Here is a 15,005-nt window from a genome sequence, read left to right as displayed (position 1 = left end):
ATGGTCAAGGCTGTCCTGTTACCAATGTGTTAGCCTCTTCTGTGTATGGAACACTCCACTTCTTTTGTAGCACCCTCTGTCAAGACCATTCTCATAAAATAGGTTACTTATTGCATGTGTGGCCTTAGTTAATTACTGAAGATTGAATTCTTAGGATCTCACTTTCTCTTCCCAACAGGGTGCTCTAAAGACACAATTCCTTCCTTAATATCCAAAATCATCTGCTACAAATATGTATGTATATATCATCTATCTATCTATCTATCTATCTATCTATCTATCTATCTATCTATCTATCTATCTATCTACCTACCTACCTACCTATCATCTCTACCTCTGCAGAATTATAAAACAAAAGTTTTAAGAAAGCCTGAAGCTGTTTGTCAACATCAATCTCAGGAGGAGAAGCCAGATACAAGATACAAATAACTGGATTATTAAAAGGAAAGAAAAAAATTAAAAAATTACAGTTTTCTAACTTCAGTCTCTTAGTGTGTGTTCAATTTTAAGGGACCAGTTTAAATTAAGATATATATATGTACAAGTAAGATATACATATATATATATATCTATATATACAAACCAAGGCTGAACTTTATGAATTTCTTTGATAAGATGCTTTAAAAAAATTGGCCCATACCATTGCAACAATGAGATGTACAAGACGTTATGTCAAAAAACGAACATTACAACTTTGGCCAGGGGAGGAGGGTAGATGGGAAGGGATGGGAAGGAGAAACAAAGGAGGAGGCAACAATGCTTGATAAGAAATGTACTCATTACCTTGCTCATGTAATGTAACACCTCTGTGTGGTATTTTCACAAGAAAAACTTATTAATAATAAAAAATTAGCCCATTACCTTTCCATCCTTTGCTTAAATTGGTACAAGGCCTATCTATAATGGGAAAGCAGAAGAAGCTTGAATCACACAGGGTCTAATATAGCCATAGAATTAGTCAGAAAGTGTCATGGCTGCCTTGATTTTTGCAGAAGTGAATAGCACAGTGACCTAGGAGAGGTCCAAGTGGCAATGAGGGTTTGGCCACAGTAGTGCTAAATGACTGTCAGAACTAAACCTCAAGCAGATAGCGGTATAGATTTTTCATTCAAGATTAAAACTAGCAAATATGAGTGATAAGTATGGCTCTATTTTCCATTCCTTCAAGAAGCCTAGAAAGAGTTGAATGAGATATGATCACTTATTTATTTGTTTATTTTAGTCACAGGTCTCTGTAGCATACATTAAAGAAGGAAAGGTAGAAAAGAAAGCAGAAGGCCCACAGAAGGGATGCCAAATGACAGCTTGACTGCATGGCTTCAGCTTTGCACCTGGCCACTGTACACACCACGAATGGTGGAACTCAGATGCCTAAGATATCCTGCTCCAAAAATGAGCTTAATGAGCTGACATAGGAAGAGGCATGACAGAGTAGACAGGTGAAGTTTAGGTGTTCTCTGGGTTCACATATGTAGCTGGAGAAGCCAACAGGTGGCACTCCCTAAACTTACTCACAAGACATTTGTTGGTTTTATTTGCAACTTTATCTATACTAGTCTTCTATCGCTACAGTGTTTTCTTAGTAAGATTTTCTTTTTCACACTCACATTTGAGTTTGTTTCTAGAAGCACAACCTATCTATATTTATATTCTAGTAGTAGTTTTTTCTTTTCTTTTCTGTAGACCCTATCAAGTTTCTATTCTGTAGACTGCTTTCATTCTTTGTAATTCATCTCATGGTATTCTGTATAATTGGAATGATTCCTTATTTTTCTTTCTCTTTAGAACTAGTCATTTATCAAATCTCAGGTTAGGTATTACCTGTTTTTCAGAGCCCCTCCTGTTTGGGGAGCTGCTCTTCTTGTGTTACAACTCTCTCTTAGCTTGGGGCATATTGTATTCCAAGTATTTCTCATGATATTTTTGTTTCTTTTTTTTTTATTGTGAAAATACGGTACAGAGGGATTACAATTACATGGGCAAGATAATGAGAACATTTCTTATCAAGCATTGTTGCCTCCTCCTTTGTTTCCCCTTCCCATCCCTTCCCATCTCCCCTCGCCCCCTCCCCCGCCTTCTCTTATGGCCCCCCACACACCAAAGTTGTAAAGTTTGTTTTTCGACATAACGACTTGTACATCTCATTGGTGCAATGGGTCCACCTGTATCCCTATTTAAATGATTTGTTTTTACCCTTCCTCTCCATAAATTATACCAAAATCAAATATAGTGAGAACAGGGGTTATACTGAGGGGGAGAGACATACAAAGCAATAAAGAAATCATCTTATAAATGTGTTAGAAACAATTGTATGAAGACAAAAACATTTGAATACTTATCTTGGGGTTCGTTTCACCTAACATCAACTTATCTGACCTTTTCAGCCTCTTCAGTAAATGGTGCTGGCAAAATTGGTTAACTACTTGTAGAAAACTAAAGCTAGATCCTTAGATATCACCCTGCACCAGAATCAACTCCAAATGGATCAAAGACCTCGGAGTCAAAGCAGACACTCTGAAAACATTACAGGATGGAATAGGAGAAACACTAGGTTTCCTTGGCACAGGCCAAAATTTTCTTAGTAGAGACCCAGAAACACAACAAATCAAAGAAAGGTTGGACAAATGGGATTGCATGAAATTGCAGAGCTTCTGCATGGCAAAGGACAAAGTTAGCAATAAGAAAGCCCACGGATTGGGAGAAGATCTTCACTAGCCATACAACGGACAAGGGTCTCATATCTAAAATATACTTGGAACTCAAAAAATTAAATCCCCCAACAACAAATCCTCAAAGAAACAACTGCCCAATAAATAAGTAGGCAAAGACTTAAAGAGAAACTTCTCTGAAGAGGAAAGAAGGATGGCCAATAAATACATGAAGAAATGCTCAACCTCTCTAGCTGTAGGAGGCAACAATGCTTAATAAGAAATGTACCCCATATCTTGCCCATGTAATTGTAACTACTCTGTATGGTATTCTCACAATAAAAATAAGTAAAAAAAGAAATGCAAATCAAAACAACATTGAGATACCACCTCACCCCAGTTAGAATGGCTATAATCAAGCACTCTAATAATAACAGATTCTTGCTTCTTTTATTGCTAGAGTTTATTGCTAGAGACCCTTAGTCTTTAGCATTGTGTGCTGGATAAATCAATCACTATTTTTTGAGTTAAATCAAGTATAAGATTTTGAAGGAATATTTTGTTGGGAAATTGGAAGGAGATACTTTTAATACCTGTAACCTCAATTAAAAAAATAATTTCTTGGGGCTGGGAAGGTGGCTCAGTGGTAGAGCACTTGCCTTGCATGCCTGAGGCCCTGGGTTCGATTCCTCAGCACCACGTAAGCAAAAAGAAAAAAGCGGGAAGTGGTGCTGTGGCTCAAGTGGTAGAGTGCTAGCCTTGAGCAGAAGAGCTCAGGGACAGCGCCCAGGCCCAGAGTTCAAGCCCCAAAACTGACCAAAAAAAAAAAAAAAAGTATTCTGACAGCTCTCTATGCCCCTAATCAGATGCATGAAAATAATTTTATAAAAATTATATATAACTTATTATATAAGGTATAATTAGAAAGTTAGTTTGATTGAATGCTTTCCAAAGGAAAGGAGACTAAAATGCAGCAAAAATGTCCACATTACAAAAATACTCATCTCTAAAAGTTTCCTCTACATTGAAGACAGAAAATTTAAGATATTACAAGTTCAGAACCATTGTACTTTTCCTTATTATAATTTCATTTTTATATAGTGTAAGCTGCCTGCTAAGACAGAAAAGAGAAACAACGTTCTGATGTTTCTCTACCTTTTCTTCCACCACCTCCAGGATATCATTCATTATCTTTAAATTTTTATTTTGTTAAACACTGTGAATTTCTATACTACAGAAATTAAACAACCTAACCAAGAAGTGTTTTGGTGTTAATTATTTTGTGGTAGAACTGCATTCTTTGAAGCTAGAAGTACAATTCTTTAAAGAAAATATACTATATTTAGAAAGTATGATAGCTTCTTTTTCATGTCTCAATTTTTCTTACCCTAATAATTTTTTGGGGGGGGATCCGGTCATGGGGCCTGAACTCTGGGCCTGGGCGCTGTCCCTCAGCTCTTCAGCTCAAAGCTAGCGCTCTACCACTTGAGCCACAGCACCACTTCCAGCTTTTTTTCTTTTTGCTTATGTGGTGCTGAGGAATCAAACCCAGGGCCTCTGGCATGCATGGCATGCGCTCTACCACTGAGCCACCTTCCTAGCTCTCTAATAATTTTTATTATCTGATTTATTTTATCTCTATTCTTAATATTTTTTATTGTATAAAAGATGTAAAAGGAGTTTAGAAGCTCTGAGCATCATAGAGTCTGGGGTGAGGGTGGGGTAATCTCTGTAACTCACTGAAATGGCAAAAGGGGTGACACTGATCAAGAGTCATTAAAGCTGGGTGCCAGTGGCTCATGCCTGTAATCCTAGCTTCTCAGGAGGCTGTGATCTGAGGATTTTGGTTTGAAGCTAGCCTTGGCAAAAAGTCTGTGAGACTCTTTATTGTCAATAAACTACTCAGAAAAAGCCAGAAGTGGCGTTGTGGCTCAAGTGGTAGAGTACTAGCCTTGAGGATAAAGAGGCTCAGGGAAAGCACCCCGAGTTCAAGCCCCAGGATTCATATACTACTAAAAAATAAAATTAAAAAAATTAAAAAGTAAATTAAAAGTAAAATTAAAAAAACATAATTTAGATGACTAGAAGGTTAGCTACACCAGTTGTTTATATATGTATATATATACTTTATACAAAGTAATCATATTAGTAATCTACATTTATCTATCTACACTCTTTTTTTTGTTTGAGGCTGTGATTTGAACTTGGTATTTCACTGTGATTTGAACATTGATATTTTTGCTCATTGTCTGGTGCTCTACCACCTCCAGTCTCCATATACTATCTATTATCAACCTATTAACTATGTATGTATGCATGCATGTGTCTATCTATCTATCTATCTATCCATCTATCATCTCTCTTTCTGCCATAAAAACAGCTTGAGTAACTTTGAATGATAAAACAACCATAATTTACATTTACATAAGACAATACGTTGGTTTTTCTAAATTTAAGTTTTATGTCTTCAGTTTTTAGCTTAGTGCTAAACTTAAGAGTCAAGGTGGTGACTAGGTATAAAGTCTGCCTATATACAGTTAAATTTGGAGTGACCTAATTACTAAATGAGATAGGTAACTAGCAGTGCCTTAATAATGCAGAAAGAATATGAAGAATAGATCCTAAGAATGTTGAACTATGTACACCAATAAGTGAGAAAATAAATGTGAAAATGTTTTATAAAATTGGAGGTACAGCAGAAACATTTACATTTACTACCTTTTGTCGTGATTAGAGAAGTAAATAATTTCAGAATTAGATGTTCGTGTCTCGTGCTTGTGATTTAATAATTGCCAATAATTGTCACATTGAATGTATGTGCATGTGTGCTGTATTAGCTTTTCTCTGCCTTAGTTTTCTTTTTGTGTGTATTCCAATTTTGAAGGGCTATTTAAATTAATCTGAGGCTTTATAACTTTGCAGAGTTGTTCTGTGGTAGGTTATTTGACCCAATCCTTACCTCTTTTTTATTTGTTGCAAGAATTTGCATTTTATCCCTTTGTATCTGAGTGTTCATTTTTGCTTTGACCTTAGGCACACACTGCTTTGATTGAAGGCATAACACAAGATTAAAGTTGGAAATGGGTTTGCAGTTAGGTTTGCCCTATGTGCTTCTGCCATTGCTCCTAGCACAGCTTTCTCCTAGCACAGTTTTGATTGAACTATTACTGTTTCTTCAGTTTTTGGACTCAATATGAAAACAAATACAGATGACAAATACAATCTCCAAGAGAGATTGAAGACCCACACTTTGAGGCAGAGATACCCATTTACATTGAGTTTCAATGACAAGAAGAAATGCTTACTTAATTACATATATAGTACCATGTCAATGCTATTGTTGTGATGGATAACTGATACTCTGACCCACATCATGCACTTAGTAAAAGTACCTACAACTTTTAAAAGATTATTAATGATAGTATTCTGACTATTTTGAAGAAGTTGATCCTAGGAACACAATAGCAAAGTAACAGAGGGACAAAGAGTATGACTAATCTTTACTGAACAGGTAACCTTTTTGTAGCTTCTCTTCTCCATCTTTTCTTTCCTTACCTTACCTTTTCTTTCTTCTCTTCCCCTCTTCTCCCCTTACCTCCTGTCTCCTTCCCTTTATTCTCCTCCTTCCCCTCCTTCTTTATCTTGAGGTCTAGTTTGTAGTCCAGGCTAGCCTCACACTCACAGTTCTGTCTCATCCTCGTGAATGGTTATGGTAAACACCTCTATACCTGGCGATTTTTCATTTTAGTACTGGAGACTGAACTCATGTTTTTGCACTTGCTAGACCGGCATTGAGTCATGCCTCCACACATCATTTGCAATGGTTATTTTCAAGGTAGGATTTGTATTGTGCCCAGTCTGGTCTGTGTTCTGATCCTCCTATTTTGTGCTTCCCCGTGTTGCTGAGAATAACCAGTACATGTTACTGCACCCAGCCATTGTGGTTCCCAACTAGCAGGGATAACAGGTGTATGCCACCATACCTAGCCAGGATTAAGAGGGAGTTTCCAGAATTTCATTTTTGCCCTTGCTGGTCAGTGATCCCGTAGCCGCCACCTCTCAGGTAGCTAGGCTTACAGATTTGATCTGCTGTGTGTGTGGTATTCTGTGGCATTGTTAGAGATTACAGAGTTTACTCTCTGTAACTAGGAGTGATCCATGACAAAACATGGGATTGCAGAGATATCCTCCCTGTTTTCAGTCAGGCCTGAGTTCAGATCTTGTCTCCTACATTCCCTGGGCAGATGCTTCAGCCAAAAATAGTACTGGAATCTCATCTCAATGACAACCTCTCAGCTGGACATGCAAATTGATATGTAATGTAATTACAAGAGGGCCTGACTCCGTGCCTAGTTTTTTAAAAAAATCTACTCAAGAAAGTGGTCCGAGGATCAGTAATACACAAAGTTATTAATAAGCTACATAAATAGTAGGGGTGGAGTTGGAATCCAATGTATGCATCAACTATGCTGATCCACCACCCTAGACAACCCTTGTCTTTCCAATTTTCATCTACAGAAGACTTCTTGCATTGAATCCATTTGTTTCCTGTTTCATTTGACGCCTCCTTATTTCCCAATTTAAACTCAGCTATTCTGTATAGTACATGCAGTTTGATGTCCTGTTGTCTCTGCCTTGAAAATCCTGCAGAATGCACATCACACCACAGGTATCTGTCTCTACAGTCAGCTGTTTTAGCTTTATAGCTTCTACCATCAGTCACTTCTTTATTGTAGAGAAACTGGATTTTACAAAATGAACCCAAGCTCAGAAAGTTTATTCATCTTCATAAAAAGTATCATGTACTAAATGATGAGTGTATGAATGCCAAACACAGTAAGTAATTACACAGCAACCTGCTTTATAATGAACCAGAGTATTTTCACTCCATTTAAGTGCACTGAAACACTAGTTGTCTGGTCTTTCAAGTGTAAGAGACAATTCTAACCATTTATTTCTATTACTTATTCATTTATATTTTTCTTTATGTGCTATTATTGGGTTTAAATTCAAAGCCTCACCACTTGAGCTATACTGCTAAGTCTCTTTCAGTTTGTTTGCATATTTATTTGTTGAGCTATGGTCTTGTGATTCTGCCTGGGACTTCAGACAGCAATCTCCTATCTATGCTCCTATGTAGCTGGGGTTATATCCATGTCCCATAACTTTTACTTGTTGAGATTGGGTTTTCCTGAGATTTTTTTCCCTGCTGGCCTCAAGCAACACTACTCCTGATCTCTGCCTCTTGTAGTAGGGATTACAGAGATGAGCCTTTCCTCTGACCTATTTTTATTATTACTTCAGTATATCAATTGAAATACACTTAACAGATGCTGGAGGGGATGTGGCCAGAAGGGAACCCTACTACATTGTTGGTGGAAGTGTAAATTTGTTCAACCACTTTGGAAAGCAGTATGGAGGTTCCTCAAAAGACTCCACATCCCCTATGACCCAGAAATCCCACTTTTGGGCATTTACCCAAATGATCATAAACAAGGCCATACTAAGGCTACCAGCACAATTATGTTTATGGCAGCATTATTTACCATAGCTAAATATGGAACCAACCCAGATGGACCTCAGTAGATGAATGGATCAAGAAAATGTGCTACACTCCCCCCCCCCCCACACACACAATGGAATTCTATTCTATTAGAAAGAATGACATCGCCCCATTTGTTAGGAAATGGAAAGACTTGGAAAACATTATATTAAGTGAAGTAAGCCAGGCCCTAAAAAACATAGGTCCCATGGTTTCCCTTATTTGCAATAACTAGTACATGTCTAGGACAAGCAGAAAAGGTCAAAAGCTATGTACATATGACCATATAAGATGATGTTAAGCACAATGAACTCCAAGATAGGGACACAATTTTTTTTCTTTTTTGCTATTGTTCCTAACATATTTATAATGTACCATGTGATTTTTTTTGTTTCTTTGTATGCTCCTCCCCCATGGTATAACCCCTCTTTTCACTGTATTTGATGTCCGTGCCCTGCATCTTGTATATACACTTCTCTAATTTGGGAAGGGGATGGGAAAAAATAAAATGCGTAAATAGGGATACAAGTTGACCCATTGTAACAAGGAGATGTACACGACACTATGTTGAAAACGAACTTTACAACTTTGGGTGGGGGCAAGGGAGAAGTTGTGGCAGTGGGGATGGTAGGAGAAAAACAAAGGAGGAGGCAACAATGTTTGATAGGAAATGTACTCATTATCTTGCTCATGTAACTGTAACCCATCTGTATAGCATTTTTACAATAAAAACATACAAAAAGATTAATCAAATGCAAAAAAATAAAAAAATAAAAATAAATGTCCTCACACCTAGTCACTTTTAAAAGGAGAATCATTTATCACTTAGCATACCTAATTTGGGACAGAACAAAGGAAATGTATGGTTTTTTGGAAAAAAGAATTTTGGCATGAAGATACGTTTAACATGGACAAAGTATGCACTAGATTGCAATTGAGCTGTAATATTCTAAAGATTTTCTTTTTTGGATGGCACTCAACCTCCTTTTTTTCTGGTCTTAGAATTGAATAAAAGTGTATTAATGAAGCTTCACAGTGCCAAAAGGAATGGAGTTGTCCTGGAGCCATTAAAAGAGAAATTGGTAAGATATTACTGACTGTGAAGACATTATTGATATATTCTTTGAATTTGATTCAAAATTGTTCTCCTTGGTGGCTATTTAGAGTATCTCATAATAATTCTTGCAATTTTTCTCATGCTTTACAGAGAAAAGCAGGTCGTCACCTCCTGTATGTCTCAGTATTTTTAACACTCCCTTAAATTGAGGAAATTGCCAAAGTTATACTCACCTGGAAATTAAGGACTATTTTGCATCTATAGGGGCATTTAAAAATGGCATTTTATAGTTCTTTTACAAATGCCATCTTCAAATATTTAAATAAGATTATCAATCTTTATCTCAGAATTCTTAAAAGTAATGATAATGGCATGAATAATATGGCTGGTTTCTACAGTGTGAGAGACTAGCTGAATTTAACAGAGTTCACTACTCTCTCTGCTACCTATTCTATAGCATACTACTTTTAATTCCCTTTTTCCCTCTCAATTTTCAGTAGTACGGATTAAACCCAAGGCTTCCAAACTAGGCAAGTGCTCTACTACCCAGACCATATCTCCAGCCCTTTGTGTGTGTGTGTGTGTGTGTGTGTGTGTGTGTGTGTGTGTGTGTGTGTGTGGTTTTTTTTTTGGGGGGGGTGGGTCCGGTTGTGGGGCCTGAACTCTGGACCTGGGCAATGTCCCTCAGCTCTTCAGCTCAAGGCTAGCACTCTACCACTTGAGCCACAGCACCACTTCTGACTTTTTTTTTCTGCTTATGTGGTGCTGAGGAATTGAACCCAGGCCCTCAACCATGCAAGACAAGCGCTCTATCACTGAGCCACTTTCCCAGCCCCTCTTTGTGTGTTTGTTTGAGTCAGGATCTCCTTAACCATATGGACTTGGCTTTGAACTCCTGCTCCTTTTTTCTGCCTCCTAAGTTGCTGGATTTACTGTCATACTCCACATACCTTTTTTAACAGCATGTTTCTTATAAATTTCTTGCTATATTTGCTAGCATTCTTCATTAGGCCCAGCAGTCATTATGTGTTTTTACCTCTATGTGTTCATCTTCTCTCTATCAGAATACCACTTGTCACTCTTTTGTACTATGATTTGAACTACATAATGAAATTTAATTGCTATAGTAGCAGTATTAAGAGGTGAAACCCACAGGGAATGATTAGGCTATGAGTCCCTTACCAAAAGAAGAGGCTTATGATGACATATGCCCATTCCTCTCTCACTGCCTTATGTAAGCTAATTTCTAGCATGAGCCAAATAACTTTCTATTGTTTATGTTACCCAGTCCATGGAATTTTACTGAGGCTATAGAAAATGGGCTTAGGCATATTGTACTCATGAAATCCTGACCGAAGTTCAATGAATAGAAAATATTGTACGTTGGACAAATCTTAAAGTGCCAGTATCACAAATGAGGATTGCCAATGCTCAGCCTGTTTGCCTTACTTTCTGAGGTTTATTGGACCTGTTACCTGCTTCCCTAACCTTAGACTATATGAGATGGACTTGCTTATCTGAGTCTATAAAATTCCTGGACTTTTTAGAGGGTCTGGAGCCCAATGGAATTATTTTTTTGTGCAGGTTGGGTGAGGGAGGCTGTCTTTCAGTGTCTTGGCTGAGGAATACTTTTCAATATTAATTCTTTTCCAGGGCTAGCTTAAAGAGAGAGGGGAAGAAGCTTATTCGTATTCATATTAGTTGAATCAGAATCAGATGGTTCTCTGTAGCTAAAACTTAGGATCTTTCTTCCTAAGTCCATTTCTTTCCGAGGGTGATGCCTACCTTTGGACATCTCTAAAGGGAGTCCTCTTTGCACCCCACACTAGGAGATAATGAAATTTCTGAACTTTGTCCAAAAATCTACCAAGTCAGAATTTTAGAGACTAGACTTGAAATAGTTAACTGCTCTTTAGGTGACTCCTGTGCATACTGGAATGTGTGCACTGCTGCAGTAAATGGCACGATTAGCCACCTAGTTTGTCATGCCAAACCCTGGCAGTCAGTCACAACTTTGTGTCTCTCACCTTTCCTACAATTAATCAATAAGTTAATCTACAAATTTTCCTCTTAGAGATGCCATGATTACAAGAGGTATGATCTAAGAGAGTGATTTATAATCTGATTAGGTAAGACACTGAAGCATTAAATTAATTAATTCCTATGTGCAATTTGCACTCTTCCCACAAAACTTATAGATAAATACTCCTCAGGGAGTATGATATTGAGTGGTTGAATACAATGTTAAATCAAAGTACAAGAGGTCTTAGCCACCAGAGTCCTTTATCCCTCCCAGATTTCTTGCACCCCTTGCCTATTATTTCCTTCTTACCTTATAAATATCAAAGCAGAGACTAGAGTTTTCCTAACTTCCTGCTTTGGGTTAAAAGGCACTGTGTTATTTTACACTAACCCATTAAGGATCTCAGTGTTAAATCATGTGTCCTGCTTTCAGGTGATAGAAACTAATTTTCCAAGATCTTAAAATAGCCTAAAACATTCTGTTTTTGTTATAAAGATAAAAGAATCTCTATGTTGATTTTTCTTGTAATTGTATGCATTCATTTGAATTGTTTCTTGAATGAATTCTTTCATTATGACCATTGTTATAGCTAATGCTTCTGAATGTATTTCTTGCTTTCTCTAATATTTGTTTTGTTATTTCAATATTGATAGCATGTTTTGCTTTCTTCTGAATGTTTAAGAAGACTTTTTATATGATGCAATAATAATGAGTACAGATAAGTTGGAAAACAAAGAGAAAGATCAATGATAATTTTACAAAATACGTATATATAAAATCAAGCTTACAGAAGATTCTATGAAATTCCAACCATTACCTAGCTAATAGTTCCTTTGATAAAGCTTGTGATAATTGTTAATTAAAAATATTTTGTGTGAAGCATATATTAAAATCTGAGCACATGAGAGTGAATAATCCCAGGGACAGATACTATAGACTTCCTCATGAAATGATCAAATATACAATCTTGAATTTAATTTTAATCTTAGTTTTGTTTTGGCAGAAGTTACTATGGGCAGCTCACTAAGTGAAATGATATCCTAAATAACCCAATCATTCATTCAACAAGAATCCCTAGAATAATATTCTGTGTTGACAAGCTTATACCCAGACTCTACCCTATTCTGAGAATGGGTTTCATATCCAAGAAGTCATTTGGGTCATATAAGGGAGAGTTAGAGATCTGAAAAAGGCCGATGTTGTGCTTGATGCTGTCCATGATAGCTATTGCATTGGCCATTTATTGATCAAATATTGTGCCAGTTCTGGCATTTTAATGCACACATATACATACAAATACAAAATAACTACCTATATACCCTTTTCTGAAGAAAACACAAAGTCTTTCAGCAAGACAGATAGAATTGGGTCAGGAAAGATGCAATTGGGAAGAATAGTGACCACCGTAGAGTGGGAGATGAAGGAGATAAGTATAAGTCAGAGGAAAAATTCCCAAATATCTGAAATCACAAAGGCTAGGGAAAAGGGAAGTGGTTTAGACTTGCATTGTTTGATATGGTACCTACTAACCACATGCAGGCTCTCATACACATAACAGGTGGGCAGTAACATTGAATAATAGCACCTGTATATACTAAATTAAAATATAATTCTATTAAAATATATGCTCTTTTCTTTTCAATATATTTAAAAAGTGTGACATATGTTTTATTTCTTTTTTTAATCTATTTTTATTGTTATTGTAAAGGTGATGTATAGAGGGGTCACAGTTTACATAAGTCAGGTAAAGAGTACATTTTTCTTTTTGAACATTCTTCCCTTATTTTATCTCAGGTTTTCCCTCCCAACCACCTTCCCCCATGAGTTGTATAGTTCATTTTCAACAGAGTGTCTAGTATCACTGCTGCATTTGTTCACCATTTGTCCCAACCATTTCTGTGCTCCCCTTATCTTCCCCCCAAAAGATATACTTAATTACAAGACAAAAGATACAGAAATAAAAAATGATGGCAAAAGAGAAAACAAAAAAAGGAAAGCAAAATTATAAAAACATCTCTTATTTCCAATTTCTGGATAAACATCATTTTTGATAAACATCATTTTATATGATCATATGCACACAGTTGTATGTGTGATTGAGCATTTGTGATACTCTCCTAAGAATATCCTCCTTTGGTAAAAAGCTATGTACATATGACCATATAAGATGATGCTAAGAGAAATGAATCCCAAGATAGGGACACAAGCAGTTTTATCTTTGTCACTGTTATTTTTAATGTACTATGTGGGTTTTTTTTTTGTTTCTTTTGTAGGTTTTTCCCCCATGGTATAACCTCTGTTTTCACTGTATTTGATTCTGGTGCTCTGCATCTTGTATATACATTTTTGTAACTTGAGGAGGGGAAGGAAAATAACAAAATGCTGAAACAAGGATACAGGGTGACCCATTGTAACAATGAGATGTACAAGGCACTATGTTGAGAACAAACTTTACAACTTGTGGGGGAGCAAGGAGTTGGAGAGGTGGGGAGGGAAGGGATGGTGGGGGGAAAACAAAGTAGGGGGTGACAATGCTCCATAGGAAATGTACTCATTACCTTACTCATATAACTGTAACCCCTCTGTATAGAATCTTTACAATAAAATATATATTAAAAATAAAAAAATAAAAAGAATATCCTCCTTTGGTCTCACTGTGTGAATGTTCAGAGTCCTGTATAATTTATCATGTCCAAGTATATTTTAAGGTTAGACACCGTGAAAATATTACAGCAAAGGTTGGGGAAACATTAGGGCTCCTAAACATAGGTCAAAACTTCCTAAGTAGGAGATGGAAATGTATCTTAGTGGTAGAGTGCCCACCTAGCATGCATTAATCCCGGGTTTGAATCCTCAGTACCACATAAAAAACAGAAAAAGCTGGATGTGGCACTGTGGCTCAAGTGGTAGAGTGCTAGCCTTGAGCAAAAGAAGCTCAGGGACAGTGCCGAGGCCCCGAGTTCAAGCTCCAGGACTGGCAAAAAACAAAACATGATGAAACAAAACAAAAACTTCCCAACTAAAGATCCAGAGTCACAACAAATCAAAGAAAGACAAGATAAATGGCATTGCATCACACTGAAGAGTATCTGCATGGTAAAGGACATAGCTAGCAAGATAAATAGAAGGCCCACAAAATAGGAGGAGGTTTTTACTAGCTATGCATCAGACAAGGCCCTCATATGTACTTAGAGCTCAATAAATTAAACTCCCCAAAAACAAATGTTAAAAGAAACAAAAATCCAATTAATATATGGTCTAAAGACTAAAAGAGAGACTTCTCAGAAGAAGTAAGAATGGAAGTGAAGGACCTCTACGATGAAAACTTTAAAAACCTGAAAATGGAAATCAAAGCAGAAATTAGGAAGTGGAAAAACCTCCCATGCTCCTGGATCAGAAGGATCAACATCATGAAAATGGCAATACTTCCTAAGGCTATCTACAAATTCAATGCTCTATCTATCAATATTCATTCTTCAATGAAATAGAAGAGGCAATCCAAAAATTCATATGGAACAATAAAAAACCCCAAATAGCATAAATGATCCTTAACAGAAAGAACAGTGCTGGAGGAATATCAATACCAAATTTCAAACTCTACTACAAAGCCAAAGTAATCAAAACAGCTTGGTACTGGCACAAGAACAGATCTGAGGACCAATGGAATAGAATTGAAAACCCAGAAATGAACCCACAGCCCTATAGCCACCTAATCTTCATAAAAGAGCTAAAAAA

Source organism: Dipodomys spectabilis, unplaced genomic scaffold (genome assembly GCF_019054845.1).
Source record: "Dipodomys spectabilis isolate Male_0828 unplaced genomic scaffold, ASM1905484v1 ptg000137l, whole genome shotgun sequence".
In the NCBI taxonomy this organism is placed as follows: Eukaryota; Metazoa; Chordata; class Mammalia; order Rodentia; family Heteromyidae; genus Dipodomys; species Dipodomys spectabilis.
This window is presented reverse-complemented; position numbering follows the sequence as displayed.